The sequence below is a fragment of the Ursus maritimus genome, unplaced genomic scaffold, assembly GCF_017311325.1.
Source record: "Ursus maritimus isolate PB19 unplaced genomic scaffold, ASM1731132v1 scaffold_7, whole genome shotgun sequence".
NCBI lineage: Eukaryota > Metazoa > Chordata > Mammalia > Carnivora > Ursidae > Ursus > Ursus maritimus.
The window spans coordinates 28,645,829-28,666,592 of NW_024426885.1; positions in this window are offsets into that span (position 1 = coordinate 28,645,829).

The window sequence follows — 20,764 nt, forward strand, 5'->3', positions numbered from 1 at the left end:
GAACTTTACATCAGAAACCGGGGATGTACTGTATGGTGACTAACATAATATAATAAAAAATCATTAAAAAAATAATTTTGCTCATTTGTCTATCCTATAGCGGTATTTCTGTATTTGGCTCAGTTTCAGATCTCAGCCACTAGTCTGTGCCCAGAAATGGCAAATGCCCCCAAAACACCATAGACCTGTAGACTACCTGTAAGTGGTTCTTTGCTCTCTGGAATTTTGATCCTGATATTTCTTACTGCCTTCTCAGCTCTTTGATACCTTTAAATATGTGATTTTTGTAATTTTTTAAAAAAAGATTTTATTTATTTATTCGACAGAGATAGAGACAGCCAGCGAGAGAGGGAACACAAGCAGGGGGAGTGGGAGAGGAAGAAGCAGGCTCATAGCGGAGGAGCCTGATGTGGGGCTCGATCCCATAACGCCGGGATCATGCCCTGAGCCGAAGGCAGACGCTTAACCGCTGTGCCAACCCAGGCGCCCCTGATTTTTGTAATTTATCCAAGTTTTAGTTGTTGGTAAGTGGTAATGTTTACCTGCTTCCTACTCTTCCATCCTACATGGAAACATAAGTGTTCAGAGGTCCATATATTTAAAAAGTCTTTTGGAGGGCTATGTGAGTAATCTTTGAAAGGCCTCTAAACTAGGAAGTGATTAAATGGGCAGTGTGATAAGTGTTGTGACATGTTTAGGGGAGTAAGGGCTACCTAAACCAAGGTTAAAGAAATTAGATTTGGGGAGTCACAGGACACTTTCTGGAAGCAGTGTTGTCCAAGATGATAACCTAAAGGTTAAGCAGGAGTTAAACAGGCGTAGTTGAGGATACATTTCTTGGAGTTTTTCTTGGGATCTCTCACCTTAGCTAGCAGACTGCATCTGGCCTATACTTCAGACTTGTCAGATAGTCATGAGTATTTGGAAACTGAATACCATGGTTTCTGGTGTGCTATAGTTTGCAATGTGCTTACATCACACTTCCAATCTGCTGTTCACAGTTGATCCACCTTTCCTAAAATCCTTATTATCCCATATAAATTTAGGTGTTAGCTGCTTGGAAACAGAACTTTTAAAGTTGAATCTGGATTCAGCTTTGGGTTTTAATCCCACCAGCCTAGGGTAGCATTATTTTATTTTATTTTTAGATTTTTAAAAATTTATTTATTTGACACAGAGACAGTCAGTGAGAGAGACAGCCAGTGAGAGAGAGGGAACACAAGCAGGGGAAGTGGGAGAGGAAGAAGCAGGCTCCCAGCAGAGGAGCCTGATGTGGGACTCGATCCCAGAACGCTAGGATCACGCCCTGAGCCGAAGGCAGATGCTTAACAAATGAGCCACCCAGGCGCCCCTAGGGTAGCATTATTTTAAAGGAACTTTACTTCCCAGTGGAGTAATGAACTTTTGTGGGACACCAGGATAAAGGAGAGCAGAGGTTTGGTAAGGTTCTTTACCTGACCTGTGCTATGTCAGAGGATATTGAAAGAGTGAAAAGTGTTTTCACAGTCCTTGAAGTTATGTAGTAGAATGTGGTACTTGGGAAAGTTTGATTATAAACTGGACTTTTCTGTACCTTCAGACACCTGTGTTTATCTTCCCATCCTTAAAACTTAACTGGGGTAACCATAGGTAAAGCTGTGAAGTCATTAGGAACTTTGATGTTACAAACATCCCTTCTATACTCCTTTCTCTTTTCAGTTTTCTCTTTCACTCTGGAGATCAAAGAAAGGAACAATAGCAGTCTTTATCATCAACCCACCAACACTTATAAAAGCATTTTCATGTATGGTTTCTTACTTTATACTCATATTGTGAGGTCAGCCTGGCATTTTACTAGTGGAAAACTGCTCAGAGAAAGTAAGGGACTGCTTTAGGGACAGTGATGGGCTTTTCTTTATGTCTTTAGTGGGCCCAGATGGTCTGCTGGAGTCCTGAGTATATTAGACCTTTTTGGGAAAGAATTTACTTTCATTGTTTCTCTTATTCTGCCATTCTGTGGCCCAGTGTTTTTAATGCATCTCTCAGTGCTTTAGACCACAATTTGGTCTGCTATTATTTATGAGTTTGATCTGCTGTCAGTCATTTATGAGTTTGAATAGGCTGGCTCAGCCAGGATTAGTAGTTCTGTTCCCAGAAACTACTTGAGAAGACCTTCTATAGTTTGAAATTGTCTTATATTTGTTGGAGTTTCTATTGTAATCATACACAATTTTAGCAATGTGGATCAAAAACAAATGAGTGAATACAGCTTATTTGTAAACTTTAAAGTTACCATATTTGTGTTTTTTTGGGGTGTGTGTGTGTAAATATCCTCATCTTTTATCTAAGTCTGCCTGGATGCAGGGAAGACTAGGGGAGTTCTGATCCTCTCAACACTATGTTTCTAGGGGTTATGGTTGAGAAGGAAGAAGCAGTGGTACTGTTGAATACCCAGATACTGCCTCAGTTTGACTACTATATGGATCAGTGTTGGTATGGTGGAGATTATCTGAATTTGGGAGAGATATCTGCTGGGCTCTGTGGCCACTGGGCTAGAGAAGTAAAAACAGGCTCATATAGGGGAAGAGAAGAAAGGAGAGCACAGCTTACCTGGAAGGGAAGAAGGGTGTACCTTGATCAAGGCTAGGCAATAATACCAGATTGATTTCTAATTTATTTTTACCTGAATCAACTTCTTTCATCTTCACAGTGATCATAGGACTTGTTTATATTTCCATTCTACAGATGAGGCTATGTGCCTTAAAGCAGCTCAGGTCAATTGGTTTTTCTTTCTTTTTTTTTTTTTTTTACATTTACAGAACTTTATTTATTTTTTTAAAATATTTTTTATTATATTATGTTAGTCACCATACAGTACATCCCTGGTTTTTGATGTAAAGTTCGATGATTCATTAGTTGCGTATAACACCCAGTGCACAATGCAATACGTGCCCTCCTTACTACCCATCACCAGCCTATCCCATTCCCCCACCCCCCTCCCCTCCGAAGCCCTCAGTTTGTTTCTCATAGTCCATAGTCTGTCATGCTTCACTCCCCTCTCTGATTACCCCCCCGTTCTTTATCCCTTTCTTCTCCTACCGATCTTCCTAGTTCTTATGTTCCATAGATGAGAGAAACCATATGATAATTGTCTTTCTCTGCTTGACTTATTTCACTTAGCATTATCTCCTCCAGTGCCGTCCATGTTGCAGCAAATGTTGAGAACTCGTTCTTTCTGATAGCTGAATAATATTCCATTGTATATATGAGACCACAACTTCTTAATCCAGTCATCTGTTGAAGGGCATCTCGGCTCCTTCCACGATTTAGCTATTGTGGACAATGCTGCTATGAACATTGGGGTGCATATGGCCCTTCTCTTCACTACGTCTGTATCTTTGGGGTAAATACCCAGTAGTGCAATGGCTGGATCATAGGGTAGCTCAATTTTTAACTTTTTAAGGGACCTCCACACTGTTTTCCAGAGTGGCTGTACCAACTTGCATTCCCACCAACAATGTAGGAGGGATCCCCTTTCTCCACATCCTCTCCAACAATTGTTGTTTCTTGCCTTGTCCATTTTTGCCATTCTAACTGGCGTAAGGTGGTATCTCAGTGTGGTTTTGATTTGAATTTCCTTGATGGCTAATGATTTTGAACATTTTTTCATGTGTCTGTTAGCCATTTGTATGTCTTCATTGGAAAAGTGTCTGTTCATATCTTCTGCCCATTTTTTGATTTGTTTATTTGTTTCTCGTGTATTGAGTTTGAGAAGTTCTTTGTAGATCTTGGATACCAGTCCTTTATCTGTAGTGTCATTTGCAAATATATTCTCCCATTCCGTGGGCTGCCTCTTAGTTTTTCTGACTGTTTCCTTGGCTGTGCAGAAACTTTTAATCTTGATGAAGTCCCATAAATTCATTTTATCTTTTGTTTCTCTTGCCTTTGGGGATGTGTCATGAAAAAGGTTGCTTTGGCCGATGTCGTAGAGGTTGCTGCCTATGTTCTCCTCTAGAATTTTGATGGATTCCTGTCTCACATCGAGGTCTTTCATCCATTTGGAGTTTATTTTTGTGTATGGTGTGAGAGAGTGGTCAAGTTTCATTCTTTTGCATGTAGCTGTCCAATTTTCCCAGCACCATTTATTGAAGAGACTGTCTTTTTCCCACCGGATGTTTTTTCCTGCTTTATCAAATATTAGTTGCCCAAAGAGCCGAGGGTCCATTTCTGGGCTCTCTATTCTGTTCCATTGGTCTATGTGTCTGTTTTTGTGCCAGTACCATGCTGTCTTTGTGATCACAGCTTTGTAGTACAGCTCGAAATCCGGCATTGTGATGCCCCCAGCTTTGTTTTTCCTTTTCAACAGTTCCTTGGAGATTCGGGGCCTTTTCTGTTTCCATACAAATTTAAGGACTATTTGTTCCAGTTCTTTGAAAAATGTCCTCGGTATTTTGATCGGGATAGCATTGAAAGTGTAGATTGCTCTGGGTAGCATGGACATTTTAACTATGTTAATTCTTCCAATCCATGAGCATGGAATATCTTTCCATCTTTTTATGTCTTCCTCAATGTCTTTCAAGAGTGATTTATAGTTTCTAGAATATAGGTCCTTTACGTCTCTGGTTAAGTTAATTCCAAGGTAACGTATGGTTTTTGGTGCTATTGTAAATGGGATGGATTCCCTAATTTCTCTTTCTTCGGTCTCGTTATTCGTGTATAGAAATGCAACTGATTTCTGAGCATTGATTTTGTATCCCGCCACGTTACTGAATTGCTCTATAACTTCTAATAGTTTGGGAGTGGCTTCTTTTGGGTTTTCCATATAGAGTATCATGTCATCTGGAAAGAGAGACATTTTGACTTCTTCTTTGCCGATTTGAATACCTTTGATCCCTTTTTGTCGTCTGATTGCTGTTGCAAGGACTTCTAGTACTATGTTGAATAATAGTGGCGAGAGTGGGCATCCTTGTCGAGTTCCTGATCTTAAGGGAAAGGCTTCCAGCTTTTCCCCATTGAGAATAATATTTGCAGTAGGCTTTTCATAGATGGCTTTTATGAGATTGAGAAATGTACCTTCTATTCCTACACTCTGAAGGGTTTTAATCAGGAAAGGATGCTGTATTTTGTCAAATGCTTTTTCGGCATCGATTGAGAGGATCATATGGTTCCTGAGTCTTTTCTTGTTGATATGATGTATCACGCTGATTGATTTGCGAATATTGAACCACGCTTGCATCCCAGGTATGAATCCCACTTGATCGTGATGGATAATCCTTTTAATGTACTGTTGGATTTTATTAGCAAGTATCTTGTTGAGGATTTTGGCGTCCATATTCATTAGGGAAATCGGTCTGTAATTCTCCTTTTTGAGGGGGTCTTTGCCTGGTTTGGGGATCAAGGTAATATTGGTCTCATAGAATGAGTTTGGTAGCTTTCTTTAGGAGAGTAGGTATTATTTCTTCTTTGAATGTTTGGTAGAATTCCCCAGGAAAACCGTCCGGGCCTGGAGTTTTGTTATTTGGAAGGTTGTTTATCACTGACTCAATTTCTTCATCATTAATTGGCCTGTTTAAGAAATCAATTTCTTCCTGTTTCATTCTTGGTAGTTTATAGGTTTCCAGGAAGGCCTCCATCTCTTCCAGACTGCTTAATTTATTGGCATATAGCTGTTGATAAAAGTTTCTAAGAATCCTTCCAATTTCATTGGTGTGATTGTGACCTCTCCCTATTCATTCATAATTTTATTAATTTGGGTCCTTTCTCCATTCTTTTGGCTAAGTCTTGCCAGTGGTTTGTCAGTTTTATTTACTCTTTCAAAGAACTAGCTTCTAGTTCTGTTGATCTGCTCTACTGTGCTCCTGGTTTCTAATTCATTGATTTCTGCTCTGCACTTGATCAACTGCTTTCTTGTGCGTGGATTAGGCCTGTTCCTCTGTTGCTGTTCCAGCTTCTTGAGGTGAGAATATAAAAACTGCATTTTAGGGGCGCCTGGGTGGCACAGCGGTTAAGCGTCTGCCTTCGGCTCAGGGCGTCATCCCGGCGTTATGGTATCGAGCCCCACATCAGGCTCCTCCACTAGGAGCCTGCTTCTTCCTCTCCCACTCCCCCTGCTTGTGTTCCCTCTCTCGCTGGCTGTCTCTATCTCTGTCGAATAAATAAATAAAATCTTTAAAAAGAAATAAAAAAATAAAAAATAAAAACTGGATTTTAGATTTTTCTATTCTTTTGAGTGAGGCTTGGATGGCTATGTATTTTCCCCTTAGGATTGCCTTTGCATTATCCCATAGGTTTTGGACCGTTGTGTTTTCATTCCCGTTGGTCTCCATAAATTGTTTAAATTGATTTTTGATTTCCTGGTTTATCGAATCATTCTTGAGCAGGGTGGTTCTTAGTTTCCAAGTGTTTGAGTTTCTTCCAAATTTTTCCTTATGGTTGAGTTCCTATTTCAAAACGTTGTGGTCTGAGAATATGCAGGGAATAATTTCAGTCTTTTGGTATCGGTTGAGACCTGTTTTGTGACCCAGAACATGGTCTATTCTTGAGAATGTTCCATGGGCATTAGAATAGGATGAGTATTCTTTGGTTCTGGGGTGTAGTGTTCTATATATATCTATGAGGTCCAACTCGTTGAGTATGGCATTCAAAGCTCTAGTTTCTTTGTTGATTTTCGCTTAGGTGCTCTGTCTATTTCTGATAGTGGAGTGTTGAGGTCCTCTACTATTAGTGTATTTTTATCTATATGTCTCTTTATTGTGGTTAAGAGTTGGCTTGTGTATCTTGCTGCTACCCTGTTGGGGGCATAGATATTTGTAATTGTTATATCCACTTGTTGGATACATCCTTTAAGAATAATATAGTGCCCTTCTGTATCTCTAACTATAGTCTTTAGTTTAAATCCAATCTGTCTGCTATGAGAATTGCTACCTCAGTTTTCTTTTGAGGTCCATTGGCGTGAAAGATGGTATTCCATCCCTTTACTTTCAGTCTGAATGTATCTTTAGGTTCAAAATGAGTCTCTTGTAGACAGCAAATGGATGGGTTATGTCTTTTTATCTAATCTGCAACCCTGTGGCATTTATGGGAGCATTTAGGCCATTTACATTGAGACTGATTATTGAGAGATATGATTTTAATGATGCCATGTTGCCTGTAAAGTCTTTGTTTCTATAGATTGTGACTTTCTGTTCTTTATCACTCTTGGGGCCTTTTTACTTTTATTGAACCCCCACTTAATATCTCCTGTAGGGCTGGTTTCGTGGTTATGAAATTGGTCAATGACTGGCAATTCTGGAAGGTCTTTATCTCTCTATCAATTCTGAATGACAGCCTTGCTGGGTAAAGGATCCTTGGATGCATGTTTTTCTCTGAAAGAGCTTTAAAAATGCCCCCCCCCCCAACCCTTTCTCTCATTCCAGGTCTGTGTAGACAGGTCTGACGTAATTCTGATACCTTTGCCTTGGTACGTGAGAAATTTCTTTGCCCTGCCGCTTTCCATACTGTATCCTTGGATCTACAATATTTGCAAAATGCACTATGATGTAACGTGGGTAGGTTTGTCGTGGTTGAGCTTGGGAGGGTCTCTGCCTCTTGGACACGAAGCTTGTTTCCTTTGCTAGATTAGGGAAGTTTTTCAGCAGTTTGGTAAAATATCTCTTCTAGACCTCTGTTTTTCTTCCACCTCGGGAATGCCAATGATTCTGACATTGGAACATTTCATCGAGTCAGTAATCTCCGTAACTACATTCCTGAGCGTGGATTTTTGAGTCAGATTCTGTTTTAGCTTTCTTCTACTAACCCATCCTCCAATTCGCTGATACATTCTTCTACCTCATTCACCCTGGCCGTCAGAGCCTCTAGTTTTGACTGCATTTGGCTCATAAATTTTAATTTCTGCCAGATTGCTCTCATTTCGCCTATAGAGATTCTGTATTGTCATTAACATTTTTGTTAATACTTTTTTCAAGTCTGCACATCATCTTGACCATTGTTACTCTGAACTCCATTTCTGATATTTTGGTTATATCCATATCCATTAGTTCTGTGGCAGAGGCCACAGACTCATTGTCTTTTCTTTGCTGGGGGAGATTTCTCCTTCTCGTCATTCTGATGAGGAGAGGTTGCGGGGTTGTCCAGAGCCCAAATTATTGACCGGACCCAGGCAGTGCGCACTTGTTTTATAGGACCTTAGGGATGGGGGCGTCTTGATTTTTCAGCCTGCCTTCTGGGGGAGGGGCCTGCCGCGCCGATACTCAGGCAACCCTGTTTGGGTAGAGTCTCCGTGTCCCCTGGGAGGGGGTATGGGGGTGGGCACACTGTGAGCTGGTATTTCCAGGCTTTTGTTCTCTGGCGGCTTTCCCTGGCAGTTTGCTGTGCCTCTTCTGAGAGTCAGAGCAGCAGTAGCCGAATCTCAGCCTTTGTCTCAGAACAGAGGGATCGCAGACCTCTCCACTGTGTTTCTGGCCACTTTAACTCTGTTTCTGTTGGTGCTGCTCTACCCTGCAGCATCCCGGGAAGTGTGCCCCACAGCCAGCGTCCCAGCCCTCACTTCCATGGCCAGCGTGTCTCTGTCCTTTGTGTTTCTAACACCGCCAGCCGCCAGCCACCCCCGCTCACTCCGGAGCTCCGTCTCAGTGTGGCTCGTGGGCGCTCTGAAGCTCCAGCCCTCAGACTGGTCGTGCTTGTTCCCTGGCTCCCGGTCCCAGTCCGCTCTCTCGCGGGTTCCGATCCTCGCGTCCTCCCGCTCCTCCGTGCAGGTGGCTACCACTTCCCGGCGTTGAACGCGGCAGCTCCCTCCCCCTTCCATTTATCTTCCGATATCTGTGCGAGGTTTCACGGCTCCCCGCTTCATACCTCAATACTCAGCACTGGAGATGTTCGTTTGTAGAGATCCAGATGTATCTTCCTGTGTCTCAGGCTGATTCCATGGATGTTCAGGATGGTCTGGTACCTATCCAGCTCGACTCAGGGGACCAGCTGAAAAAGGGGTCCCACCATCTTAACCTCAATTGGGTTTTTCAACCTGTCTTTCAGTTCCAAAGCCATCATCGTTATCTGCTCTGTTTTGCTGCTTTATTGGTATTATTTTTTATAAACACAATTTTGAAAATGAAGTGTATCATTGTGATCTGTTCTCTGAGAGGAGTATGGCTGTACTTTCTAGTTTCTCCTTATTTTAAGAAATGATTTAAGTACAGTATTATAAAGAATTTTGAAAATATAGAAAAAAAGGGAAAATAATCTTTTTTCCCTCTATTTTTAAAAATTTAAATTAAATTAATTAACATATAGCATATTATTAGCTTCAGAGGTAGAGTTCAGTGATTCATCAGTCTTATATAACACTCAGTGCTCATTACATCCCATGCCCTCCTTAATGTCCATCACCCAGTTACCCCATCCCCCCATCCCCTCTCCACTAGCAGCCCTCAGTTTGTTTCCTATGATTAAGAGTCTCTTATGGTTTTTCTCCCTCTCTGATTTCATCTTGTTTTATTTTTCCCTCCCTTCCCCTATGCTTCTCTGTTTTGTTTCTTAAATTCCATGTATGAGTGAAATCATATGATAATTGTCTTTCTCTGAATGACTTATTTCACTTAGCATAATACCCTCTAGTTCCATCCATGTCATTGCAAATGGCAAGATTTCTTTTTTTTTGATGGCTGAGTAATATTCCATTGTTTATATAAACCACATCTTCTTTATCCATTCATCTGTTGATGGGCATCTGGGCTCTTTCCGTAGTTTGGCTATTGTGGACATTGTTGCTATAAACATTGGGGTGCAGGTGCCCCTTCAGATCACTACATTTGTATCTTTGGGGTAAATGCCTAGTAGTGCAATTGCTGGGTCATAGGTAGCTCTATTTTCAACTTTTTGAGGAATCTTCATACTATTTTCCAGAGTGGCTGCACCAGTTTGCATTCCCACCAACAGTGTAAGAGAGTTCCCCTTTCTCTACATCCTCGCCAACATCTGTCATTTCCTGATTTGTGAATTTTAGCCATTCTGACTGGTGTGAGGTGGCATCTCATTTTGTATTTCCCTGATGCTGAGTGATGTTGAGCATATTTTCATGTGTCTGTTGGCCATTTGGATGTTTTCTTTGGCGAAATGTCTGTTCATGTCTTCTGTCCATTTTTTTTTAAAAGATTTTATTTATTTATTCGACAGAGAGAGAGACAGCCAGCGAGAGAGGGAACACAAGCAGGGGGAGTGGGAGAGGAAGAAGCAGGCTCACAGCAGAGGAGCCTGATGTGGGGCTCGATCCCATAACGCCGGAATCATGCCCTGAGCCGAAGGCTGACGCTTAACCGCTGTGCCACCCAGGCGCCCCAAAGATTTTATTTATTTATGTGACAGAGAGACAGCCAGTGAGAGAGGGAACACAGCAGGGGAGAGGGAGAGGAAAAAGCAGGCTCCCAGCCGAGGACCCTGATGTGGGACTCGATCCCGCAACGCCGGGATCACGCCCTGAGCCGAAGGCAGACGCCTAACGACTGAGCTTGTCCATTTCTTGATTGGATTATTTGTTCTTTGGGTGTTGAGTTTGGTAAGTTCTTTTTTTTTTAAAGATTTTATTTATATATTTGACAGAGATAGAGACAGCCAGCGAGAGAGGGAACACAAGCAGCGGGAGTGGGAGAGGAAGAAGCAGGCTTATAGTGGAGGAGCCTGATGTGGGGCTCGATCCCATAACGCCAGGATCACGCCCTGAGCCGAAGGCAGATGCTTAACTGCTGTGCCACCCAGGCGCCCCCAGAGTTTGGTAAGTTCTTTATAGATTTTGGATACTAGCCCTTTATCTGATATGTCATTTGCAAATATATTCTCCCATTCTGCTGGTCGTCTTTTGGTTTTGCCAATTGTTTCCTTTGCTGTACAAAAGTCTTTTATCTTGATGAAGTTCCAGTAGTTCATTTTTGCCTGTGTTCCCCTTGCCTCTGGAGACAATGTCCAGCAAGAAGTTGGTGCAACTGAGGTCAAAGAAGGTGGTGTCTGTGTTCTCCTTGAGGATTTTGATGAATTCCTGTCTCACATGTAGGTCTTTCATCCATTTTGAGTCTGTTTTTGAGTGTGGTGTAAGAAAATGGTCCAGTTTCATTCTTCTGCATGTGGCTGTCCAATTTTCCTAACACCATTTGTTGAAGAGACTGTATTTTTTTTGTTGGATGTTCTTTCCTATTTTGTCCAAGATTGGTTGACCATAGAGTTGAGGGTTCATTTCTGGGTTCTCTATTCTGTTCCATTGATCTGTGTGTCTGTTTTTGTGCTGGTACCATACTGTCTTCATTACAGCTTTGTAATACAGCTTTGAAGTCTGGAATTGTGATGCCACCAGCTTTGGTTTTCTTTTTCAACATTCCTTTGGCTATTTGGGGTCTTTTCTGGTTCCATACAAATTTTAGGATTATTTGTCCCAGCTCTGTGAAAAATATTGATGGTATTTTGATAGGGATTGCATTGAATGTATAGATTGCTCTAGGTAGCATAGACATTTTAACAATATTTGATCTTCTGATTCATGAGCACAGAAGATTTTTCCATTTCTTTGTGTCTTCCTCAATTTCTTTTATGAGTGTTCTGTAGTTTTCAGAGTATAAACCCTTTGTCTCTTTGGTTAGGTTATTCCTAGGATTTTATGGTTTTTGGTGCAGTTGTAAATGTAATAGATTCCTTAAATTCTCTTTCTTCTCATTGTCAGTGTATAGAAACACAACTGGTATCTGTGCATTGATTTTATATCCTGCCATGTTGCTGAATGCCTGTATGAGTTCTAACAATTTAGAGGTGGAGTCTTTAAGATTTTTCCACGTAGAATAGAATGTCATCTGTGAGAGAGAGTTTGACTTCTGTGCCGATTTAGATGCCTCTTATTTCTTTTTGTTGTCTGATTGCTAAGTCTAGGATTTCCAGTACTTGTTGAACAACAGTGGTGAGAGTGGACATCCCTGTCATGTTCCTGACCTTAGGGAAAAAGCTCTCAATTTTTCCCCATTGAGAATGACATTTGCTGTGGGCTTTTCATATATGGCTTTTATGATATTGAGGCATGTTCCCTCTATCCCTACACTGTAAAGAGTTTTAATCAAGAAAGGATGCTATACTTTGTCAACTGCTTTTTCTGCATTTATTGAGAGGACCAATTAGTTCTTGTCTTTTATTAATGTAGTGTATCATATTGATTTGCAGATGTTGAACCACCCTTGAATCCCAGGAATAAATCCCACTTGGTCATGGTGAATAATCCTTTTAATGTACTGTTGGATCCTATTGGCTAATATCCTGGTGAGAATATCCTGGTGAGAATTTTGGCATCCACGTTCATCAGGGATCTTGGTCTGTAATTCTCCTTTTTGGTGAGGTCTTTGTCTGGTTTTGGAATCAAGGTAATGCCAGCCTCATAGAGTTTGGAAGTTTTCCTTCCATTTCTATGTTTTGAAATAGCTTCTGAAGAATAGGTATTAATTCTTCTTTAAATGTTTGGTGGAATTACCCTGGGAAGCCATCTGGGCCTGGACTCTTGTTTGTTGGGAGATTTTTGATTTACTGCTTCAAGTTCCTTGCTGGTTATGGGTCTTCTATTTCTATGAGTTTTCTATTTCTTCCTGTTACAATTTTGGTAGTTTATACATTTCTAGGAATGCATCAGTTTCTTCCAAATTGCCTAATTTGTTGGCATGTAGTTGTTTATAATATATTCTTATAATTGTTTGTATTTCTTTGGTGTTGGTTGCAATCTCTCCTCTTTAACTCATGATTTTATTTATTTGGGTCCTTTCTCTTTTCTTTTTGATAACTCTGGCTAGGGGTTCATTGATCTTATTAATTCTTTCAAAGAACCAGGTCCTAGTTTCATTGATCTGTTCTAATGTTCTTTTGGTTTCTGTTGCATTGATTTCTGTGCTAATCTTGATTAATTCTCTTCTCCTGCTGGGTTTAGGCTTTATTTGCTGTTTTTTCTCCAGCCTCTTTAAGTATAAGGTAGTTTGTGTATTTGAGACCTTTCTTATTTCTTGAAAAAGGTTTGTATTGCTATATACTTCCCTCGTAGGACCGCCTTCGCTGCATCCCAAAGGTTTTGAACAGTTGTGTTTTCATTTTCATTTGTTTCCATGAATTTTTAAAATTCTTCTTTAATTTCCTGGTTGACCCATTCATTCTTTGGTAGGATGCTCTTTAGCCTCCGTGTATTTGAGTTCTTTCCAAATTTCCTCTTGTGATTGAGTTTGAGTTTCAAAGCCTTGTGGTCTGAAAATATGCAGGGAATAATCCCAGTCTTCTGTTACTGGTTGAGACCTGATTCGTGACCCAGTATGTGATCTATCCTGGAGAATGTTTCGTGTGCACTTGAGAAGCATTCTGTTGCTTTAGGATGGAATACTCTGAATATATCCATACAGTCCACCTGGTCCAGGGTGACATTCATAGCCCTTGTTTCCTTGTTGATCTTCTGCTTAGATTATCTGTCCGTTGCTCTGAGTGGTGTTAAAGTCCTGTACTATTACTGTATTATTATCAATATGTTTCTTTAATTTGGTTATTAATTGGTTTATATAATTAGCTGCTCCCATGTTAGGGGCATAGATATTTACAATTGTTAGATTTTCTTGTTGGATAGACCCTTTAATTATGATATAGTGTCCTTCCTCATTTCTTGTTACAGTCTTTGGTTTAAAATCTAATTTGTTCGATATACGGATTACTACCCCAACTTTCTTTTGATGTCCATTAGCATAGTAAATTGTTCTCCACCCCCTCACTTTCAATCTGGAGGTGTCTTTGGGTCTAAAATGAGTCTCTTGTAGACATTATATGGATGGGTCTTGCTTTTTTATCCAGTCTGATACCCTGTATCTTTTGATTGGAGCATTTAGCCTATTTCCATTCAGAGTAACTTTTGAGAGATATGAATTTAGTGCCATTGTATTACCTATGAAGTCACTGTTTCTGTATGTTGTTTCTGTTTCTTTCTGGTCTGTGTTACTTTTGGGCTTTGTCTTCGCTTATAGGATCCCTTTTAATAATTCTTGCAGGGCTGGTTTAGTGATCATAAATTCTTTTAGTTTCTGTTTGTGCTGGAAGCTCTTTATCTCTCCTTCTATTCTGATTGATAGCTTTGCTAGATAAAGTATTCTTGACTGCATATTTTTCTCATTTTGCACCCTGAATATATTGCTCCTGTCCTTTCTGGCCTGCCAGGTCTCTGTGGATGGGTCTGCTCACAGTCTTATGTTTCTACCCTTGTGGATTAAGGACCTCTTGTCCCAAGCTGCTTTCAGGATTTTCTCTTTGTCTCTGAAATTTACAAGCTTCACTATTATATTGTTGAGGTGTTGACCTATTTCTTTTGATTTTGAGGGTGGTTCTGTGTGCCTCCTGGACTTGAATGCCTGTTTCCTTCCCCAGATTAGGGAAGTTCTCAGCTATAAATTGCTCAAATATACCTTCTGTCCCTCTCTCTCTCCTCTTCTTCAGGGACCCCAGTTATTCTAATATTGTTTCACTTTTTGGTATCACTTATCTCTTGAATTCTCCCCTCATGATCCAGTAGTTATTTATCTCTCTTTTTCTCAGCTTCTTAATCTCCACCATTTTGTCTTCTATATCACTAATTCTCTTTTCTGCCTCATTTATCCTAGCAGTTAGAGCCTCCATTTTTTATTGTATCTCTCACACCCCTTCACCCATTTTGCCCATCCGCCCTCACCCCTCCATTCTGGAAACCATCAGTTTGCACTCTTTGTTTATGTGCCTGTTTCTGCTTTTTGTTAGTTTATTCATTTGTTTTGTTTTTTAGATTCCATGTATAAGTGAAATCATATGGTATTTGTCTTTCTCTGACTTATTTTACTTAACATGATATCCTCTAGGTTCATCCATGTTGTTGCAAATGGCAAGATCTCATTCTTTTTTATGGCTGAGTAATAGTCCGTTATATATCTCTATATCTCATATCTTTATCCATTCATTTATTGATGGATACTTGTGTTGCTTCCACATCTTGGCTATTGTAAATAATGTAGTGAACATAAAGGTGCATATGTCTTTTAGAATTTGTGTTTTCATTATCTTTGGGTAAATACCCTGTAATGGAATTACTGGTTCATATGTTATTTTTATCTTTACTTTTTTGAGGAACCATGATACTGTTTTCCACAGTGGCTGTAGCAGTTTACATCCCCACCAACAGTGCATGAAGGTTCCTTTTTTCTCTCTCTACATCTTCACCAATGCTTGTTATTTTTGATTCTAGCCATTCTGATAGGTATAAGGTGATATCTCATTGTGGTTTTGATTTGCATTTCCCTGATCATTAGTGATGAGCATCTTTTCATGTGTCTGTTGGCCTTCTGTATGTCCTCTTTGGAAAAATGTCTATTCACATGCTCTGCCCATTTTAAAATTGGGTGACGATGATGATGATGATGATGATTATAGGTGTAGAGTTATATAAGTTCTTTACGTATTTTGGATATTAACCCCTTATTGGATATATCATTTGCAAATATCTTCCTCCATTCAGTACGTTGTCTTTTCATTTGTTGATGGTTTCCTTTGCTGTGAAAAAGCTTTTTATTTTGATGTAGTCCTGATAATTTAATTTTGCTTTTGTTTCCCCTACCTGGCACATATCTAGAAAAATGTTGTGAAGGCAAATGTCAGAGAAATTATTGCCTGTGTTTTCTTTTAGGATTTTTATGGTTTTATGGCTCATGTTTTCAGTTTATTTTTACGTGTAGTGTAAGAAAGTGGTCCAGTTTCATTCTTTTGCATATAAGCTGTCCAGTTTTTCCAGCATCATTTGTTGAAGAGACGTCCTTTTCCCATTGTATATTTACCTCTTTGTCATAGATTATTTGACCATGTAAGTGTGGGTTTATTTCTGGCTCTTCTGTTCAGTTGACCTATGTGTCTGTTTTTGTTCCAGTACTATAGTTTTAATTACTATGGCTTTGTAGTATATCTTGAAATCTGGGATTGTGATACCTCAGTTTTATTGTTCTTTCTCAAGATTGCTTGGGAAATTCATGGTCTTTGGTGATTTCATACAAATTTTATCATTATTTGTTTTCATTCTGTGAAAAATGCTGGTAGTATTTTGATAGGGATTGAATGGAACCTGTTAATTGCTTTGGGTAGTATGGACATTTTAACAATATCAATTCTTTTAATTCATGGACATGAAACATCTTTAATTTTGTTTGTGTCATCTTAAATATCTTTCATTAGTGTTTTATAGTTTTCAGAGTACAGTATAATTTTTCCCTTCTTGGTTAAGTTCATTACTATGGTTTTTTTTTTTTTGGGTGTGATTGTAAATGGAGTATTTGTGTTTTAATCCTGTTTCCACCATGTTTTTGCTGTCTGTATGACCTTGGACAACTTAATTTAGGTTTTAGGTACCTCAACTTCTCCATTTTTAAGTTGAGAATATGGTACCCACCTGTTGAGGGGATTAAATGAGTCAACACATGAAAAACCCTTCGAATATTGTCTAATACAGAGTAAATGCTGTTTAAGTAAAGGATATTATTACTGTTAATTTTCCACTGCTAAGTATTTAGTTTATTTCATTTTCTTATCTGATAAATAATGCTATCTCTGTTCATATAGATTTTGTAGGACTTTGATTACTTGCTTAAAATAGATTTCCAGGAGTAGAATTATTGAGTCAAAATGTATTTTTTAAAGCTCTTGAAACAGCTCACCAAATTGCTTTCCAAGTGTGTTGCTAATTTATAATTTACCTTCGCCCTTGCAGTGGGTTAGAATGATTACAGTTTTATCTTGTGAGTGCTCTTAGTAAAATGTAATAAATGTATCACAGCCTTTTCTTGACATATTTTTAATTAGAAGATTTATCTTCAATTAGAAATATAACTACTCCAGGAATTATCATATATATAAACGAAAACCCATTCTCTGGTAGATGGACTTAAGTAGAAAGCCTTGTTTTCTGAGTATAGACACAGAACAGAGAGAGTTGGTGGACATATCAAATGTTTTATGTCACTAGGCTGAGATTGCCTGATAGGTCTGTCTCCATGGTGGAGGTTATCATGTCAATGGGAAAATAATGATAATAAAGTCAAATTGATTACTTACTAGGTTCAAACCCTATAATAAGGAATTAATACCTGTTTTGTCACTTAGGCCATACAGCAGCATATGAGAAAATACTATTAGCACTGTTTACACATGGAAAACTGAAGCTCTGAGAGGCTAAGTAACTTGCCCAAGGTCATCAGAATGGGGATTCAAACCATGGCGGTGTAATGCCCAGGGCCATACTCTTTTACCACTACCCCATTTTGAGTACTGAAAGAGATTAAAGTATATTCATACTGGGTATAATTTTAGAAGCATAATTCATTGATCAGACTGTACTCTAACATTGACCTGAGAGAAATATCCCTAAGAAAGGGTATTCTTGCCCTAAGTATGTTTGCCAGGAGGTGAAGACTAAGGAGGAAACCAGGAGGCTCATTTGGAAATAAAATTGTTAGTTAGCTTTGTCCATCAGTGATGGACCTGGACAAGTATTTGTCCAGTCATGTTGGCATGCATTTTGGCTGGTAGACTAGGAAAATCACAGGGATAGCCAGGGTTTGGACTGAATGAGAGAGTAAGGCATTTTTACCTTTCTCTGCAAATATTTCCTCTCCTTTCTATCTCCTGTAATTGGCTGTAATCTGGGGCCGAGGTTTAAAAAAAATCATAATTGCCATATTGTTGATTAAAATCTAATGTTTTCTTACTCAGTTTTTCTCTTAGTCTTCTGTGACTGTATACTGTTTTGAATTATTTAAATATTAAAAAAATGTTTCCAGTGTCTATGTTTTATTTTAAAACTGGCAGCTATAAGAAACAAAAATTGTTTTTCACTTGAGCATGACCCTTAATTGACTCCTCCTTAACCCTGCCCCTGTTTTTTATAGGAAGAACAAAATGTTCCCATCCCCTTCCCTAAAACTTATTCTAGGACTGGGTACACAGTCTCTTCAAAAATTTTTTAATGCTGTGCACCTGGGTGGCGCAGTCGTTAAGCGTCTGCCTTTGGCTCAGGGCGTGATCCCAGTGTTCTGGGATCAAGCCCCACATCAGGCTCCTCCACTGGGAGTCTGCTTCTTCTTCTCCCACTCCCCCTGCTTGTGTTCTCTCTCTCGCTGGCTGTCTGTCTCTGTCAAATGAATAAATAAAAAATCTTAAAAAAATTTTTTTAAATGCATTTTAAGTCATGGCTTACCTAAATTTTCAGATTTCTATTTTTATATGACAGACTATTTCAAATTTTATTTCAATGTGCATTATTCATCTTTCAAGGCACAGTTCAAATCCGTTCATTCAGTAAAGCCTTGCCTGACTGCTCTGCCTAGCCAATGTTTCTCACTCCTGACTCAACATTTGCTATATAATCATGAACTGCTCGGTGAAATGGCTTATCTAGATTGCTTTTTTTCCTATTTGCTTCCTATAATAACACTATTTTATATTTGTGTACTCTTTAGATTTAATGGTGATTCTCAAATAGGTATGGTGTGTATGTGTGTGGGGGGTGATGAGTTGGGGAGACAGGTAGCTGCTTATCAGGCTTACCAGATAAAGAGGGTCACATGTACCTTGGAAAAGCATGGGACTTCTAGCCACTTGCCCTAGCCAGCAAAGTAGAGACTACCAAGTGAGCAGGGATAGAAAGGGAGAGATGAGAACGGAGAAGGATTGGGTGAGGTGGGTGCAGACAGGATGCAGATCAGAAACTTCAGGTGTGTGAGATATTCAGGTTTATCAAAAGAAGTTTGAGAAGTATTGCTTTAGAACTGTACACTTCAATAAGATAGTTATTAACCACATGTGGCTTTTGAGTACTTGAAATATAGCTTGATTGAATTGAGGTGTTCTGTTAACTATGAAAGAAACATTGGATTTCAGACTTTGTATAAAAATTATGTCAAATGTAAAACATCTCACTAATTTTATTTTAATTACATGTTGAAGTGATAATATTTTTGATATGTTGAGCTACATAAAATATTATTAAAGCTAATTTTACCTATTTTTAACTTTTTTTGTATGACTGCTGGAGAATTTAAAATTACATATGTGGCTCATATTTGTGGTCCTCATTATAATTCTGTTGGACAACACCACTCTAGGACGCAAATTATGAATGCAGGACGCAAATTATGAACTGCCTCTTTCCTCTTTGTAATACCTAGCATCTAGCACTGTGCCAGGCACCTGGTGAGCACTCCCTGAATGCTTGTTTAATCATGTCTTCCCTTCCAACTAGATTAAAACCTTCTGACAACCCACTGCTGCATTTTAATGTTTTGAGTACCTCCCCATAGGCTTAGTAGAGTGTTACACACATAGTAGGCATTTGGAACATGTTTATTAGATGAATGAATAAAATAATGCTTTCTGATGGAAACTTCCCAGATGTTTACTTCCTTTCTTATTAGCCAGTTCCCAGCTGGTTTTCAAACATTTTCAGTGTGATATGTCTGGCTACTTGCCCCTTTCCTTTTCTTTCTTTTCTCTTTTCCTGTTCATCTAAATTCTTTTTCTTGGGCATCTTTAAACCAGTGTGGCATGTGGTTCTGACAATCTTTTATTTATTCCTTCAGAAGCCATGTAGTTGGTCCCCTCTTATTTCTAGCTTTTTGTTCATCCTTACAAATTTCAATTAAAGTTCACTAGAGGGGAATGGAGCTTGCCAAAGGCTGAGAGGAAGATCTAGCTTTTCTCTCCCTCTGCCCAGACACCTGCACAGGCCTTTCTCAGTGGGGCTCACTACACTGTGATTTACTTGGCAAATTGGAACCCTCTACGGGACATTATCTTTTACAACTAAATAACTGAATGGAAGTGAGAACAAGAGAGAATGTGAGCCAAGTAAGAAAAAGTGCACAAAGCCACAGTCTGAAGATCTGGGTGATGGTGCCATCCCTTGTCCTTATTAGGAGTGTAATTTGGGGGAAATCTCTTCTCAGAGTCTCAGATCTTCATTAGAAAAAACCAAGGAAATAGGATGATTTCTGGGGTCCTTTCTGGCACTAACACTCAGTGATTCTCTGACCATTAACGGGAGAGGGCAGAAATGAGAAACAAATGAAGATCAGACCATCGTGAATTCAGGATGGGAACTTTGTTGGTTGACCCACCTTTTGTGACCTTGTGTGCTCTATTATTCTAACATCAACATTGTAAACTCTCTTATCCTTTAATCCTACTTGTTATTTTTTCTTTCCCAGCATTCCTTCCTGTACTGGTCTGTAGTTTTCTTGTAATGTCTTTGTCTGGCTTTGGTATCAGGGTTATGCTAGCCTCAAATGAGTTAGAATGTGTTCCATCCTCTTTAATTTTTTGGAAAAGTTTGGGAATGATTGATATTAGTTCTTTTTTTAACTGTTTGGTCGAGTCCAGTGAAACCATCAGGTCCAAGCCTTTTTTTATTGGAATATTTTTGATTATTAATTCAATCTCCTTACTAATTATAGGTCTATTCAGATTGTCTGTTTCTTTATAATTTAGTTTTGGTAGGTTTTGTGTTTCTAGGAATTTGTCTACTTCATCTAGGTTATCTAATTTTTTGGCATAAAATTGTTCATAGTACTCTCATTATCCTTCTTATTTCTGTAGAATTGATAGGAATGTCCCCACTTTCATTCTGGTCTTCTCTTTATCCAATCAACTTTTTGTTCCATTCATATTCTCTATTGTTTTTCTATTCTGTTTGATTTATATTGTTCTAACCTTTATAATTTCTTTATTTCTGCTAGCT